This window comes from Arachis hypogaea, chromosome 4 (assembly GCF_003086295.3).
Source record: "Arachis hypogaea cultivar Tifrunner chromosome 4, arahy.Tifrunner.gnm2.J5K5, whole genome shotgun sequence".
NCBI lineage: Eukaryota > Viridiplantae > Streptophyta > Magnoliopsida > Fabales > Fabaceae > Arachis > Arachis hypogaea.
The window spans coordinates 64,016,718-64,019,862 of record NC_092039.1 but is presented as its reverse complement, the minus strand read 5'-3'; the positions used below and the strand labels follow the sequence as shown (position 1 = coordinate 64,019,862).

The following is a 3,145-nucleotide window of genomic DNA, read 5'->3' as shown; positions in this document are numbered from 1 at the left end:
AGTCTCCTAAGATGAATAATAAAATAAAACTGAGACCAAAGATGTAACGTGGTCAAAAGGACGACTAATACACTAGAAAAAGTCTTATTTATACTAAACTAGTTAATAGGGTTTACAGGAGTAAGTAATTGATGCATAAATCTACTTCCGGGGCCCACTTGGTGTGTGATTGGGCTGAGGTTGATCTATCCACGAGCTGAGGCTTCTCTTGGAGTTGAACGTCAAGTTGTAACGTGTTTTGGGCGTTCAACTTTGGTTCGTGACGTGTTTCTGGCGTTTGACTCCAGAATGCAGCATAGAACTAGCGTTGAGCGCCAGTTTACATCATCTAATCACGAATAAAGTATGGACTATTATATATTTCCAGAAAATCCATTTCGAGTGTAGGGAGGTCAGATTCCAACAGCATCAGCAGTCCTTTGTCAACCTCCTATCAGAGTTTTCCTCAGGTCCCTCAATTTCAGCCAGAAAATACCTGAAATCACAGAAAAACACAAAAACTCATAGTAAAGTCCAGAAATGTGAATTTATCATAAAAACTAACGAAAACATCCCTAAAAGTAACTAGATCATACTTAAAACTACCTAAAAACAATGCCAAAAAGCGTATAAATTATCTGCTCATCAGTGGGGATCCTGTGGGATCCACAGATCCTGAGGTGTCAAGAATTTCTCATCTCTGCACCATTTTGGCATGTAAATGCCCCTTTGAGTGCTAATCCTGGCGTTAAACGCCAGGTTGTTTCCCATTTCTGGCGTTTAACGCCAGCTTGGTGCCCTTTTCTGGCGTTAAACGCCAATCTGGTGCCCTTTTCTGGCGTTAAATGCCCAGAATGGTGCCAGACTGGGCATTTAACGTCCATTCTGCTACCCTTACTGGTGTTTAAACACTAGTAAGCTCATCCTATAGGGTGTGCTATTTTCAATGCTGTTTTTGATTTTTGCTTTTGTTTTTGTGACTCCACATGATCATCATCCTAAAGGAAACCTAAAATAACAACGAAAAATAGAAATTCAACATAGATAAGTAAAAATTGGGTTGCCTCCCAACAAGCGCTTTTTTAATGTCAATAACTTGACAGTGAGCTCTCATAGAGCCTCACAGATACTCAGAGCTTGATGATGGAATCTCAACACCAAATTTAGAGTTTGAATGTAGGGGCTCTGTTTGACAGTGTATTGAGAGAAGCTTTTCATGCTTCTTCTCCATGTGTACAGAAGGAAATCCTTGAGCCTTAAACACAAGGTAGTCCTCATTCAATTGAAGGAGCAACTCTCCTCTGTCAACATCAATCACAGCTTTTGCTGTGGCTAGGAAGGGTCTGCCAAGGATGATGGGGTCATCCTTATTCTTCCCAGTGTCTAGGATTATGAAGTCTGTAGGGATGTAAAGGCCTTCAACCTTCAGTAAAAAATCCTCTACAAGTCCATAAGCCTGTTTTATGGATTTGTTTGCCATCTCTAGTGAGATTCTTGCAGCTTGTACCTCAAAGATTTCCAGTTTCTCCATTATAGGGAGTGGCATGAGGTTTATGCTTGACTCTAGGTCACACAGAGCCTTCTCAAAGGTCATGGTGCCTATGGTACAGGGTATTAAGAATTTTCCAGGATCTAGTTTCATCTGAGGTAATGTCTGCCTAATCAAGTCATTCAGTTCATTGGTGAGCAAGGGGGGTTCATCCTCCTAAGTCTCATTACCAAATAACTTGGCATTCAGCTTCATGATTGCTCCAAGGTACTTAGCAACTTGCTCTTCAATAATATCTTCATCCTCTTCAGAGGAAGAATACTCATCAGAGCTCATGAATGGCAGAAGTAGGTTCAATGGAATCTCTATGGTCTCTGTATGAGCCTCAAGTTCCCTTGGTTCCTCAAAGGGGAACTTCTTTTCGTTCAGAAGACATCCCATGAAGTTTTTCTCACTGTGAATCATGTCCTCCTCACTCTTTCTAGGTTCGGCCATGGTGGTCGTGTGGATGGCCTTGCACTCTCTTTTTGGATTCTCTTCAGTATTACTTGGTAGAGTGCTAGGAGGAGTTTCAGTAACTCTTTTACTCAGATGACCCACTTGTGCCTCCAGATTTCTGATAGAGAACTGTGCCTCATTAATAAAACTAAGAGTGGTCTTGGATAGCTCAAAGACTATGGTTGCTAAGCTAGAAAGACTCTGCTCAGAATTCTCTGTCTGTTGTTGAGAAGATGATGGAAAAAGCTTGCTATTGCTAAACCTATTTCTCCCACCATTATTATTACTGAAGCCTTGTTGAGGCTTCTGTTGGTCCTTCCATGAGAGATTCAGATGATTTCTCCATGAAGGATTGTAGGTGTTTTCATAGGGTTCTCCCATGTAATTCACCTATTCCATTGCAGGGTTCTCAAGATCATAAGCTTCTTCTTTAGAAGACGCTTCTTTAGTACTGCAGGATGTAGCTTGTAATCCAGTCAGACTCTGAGAAATTATATTGAATTGCTGAGTCAATAATTTGTTCTATACCAACATGGCATTCAGAGTATCAATCTCAGGAACTACTTTCTTCTAGGTTGTCCCATTGCTCACAGGATTTCTTTTAGAGGTGTACATGAACTGGTTATTTGCAACTATTTCAATGAGTTCCTGGGCTTCTGCAGGTATTTTCTTCAGATGAATAGATCCACCTGCAGAATGGTCTAATGACATCTTGGATAACTCAGACAGACCATCATAGAAGATACCTATGATGCTACATTCTGAAAGCATGTCAGAAGGACACCTTCTGATCAATTGCTTGTATCTTTCCCAAGCTTCATAGAGGGATTCACCTTCCTTCTGTTTGAAGGTTTGAGCTTTCACTCCAAGCTTACTCATCTTTTGAGGTGGAAAGAATTTAGTGATGCATGAAAACTTATCTCTTAACAAATTTCCCTTGGGCAAGTATACCGAATAATTGTCAAGTAAAAACTCACAATAGAGTGAGGTCGAATCCCACAAGGATTGATTGGTCAAGCAACTTTAGTTGGAAGAGTAATACTAGTTGAGCTAAATAGAATGTAGTTTGAGAATTGCAGAAATTAAATGGCGGAAAAGTAAATAGCAGAAAATAAAGTGCAGAATCTTAGATGGGGATTTGGGGTAATGAGCATGAAAATAAATGACAGTAAGTATAGA

The 3,145-nt window shown here is 40.2% G+C and overlaps 1 non-coding gene across 1 annotated transcript; it reads left to right on the top strand.

Annotated features, from left to right (window-relative positions):
* Positions 1 to 2,731: 2,731 nt before the first annotated feature.
* Positions 2,732 to 2,839, top strand: LOC112798394 (small nucleolar RNA R71). Its single transcript, XR_003200006.1, has one exon. It is a non-coding gene; the product is annotated as a small nucleolar RNA R71 (small nucleolar RNA).
* The last annotated feature ends 306 nt before the right edge of the window (positions 2,840 to 3,145 follow it).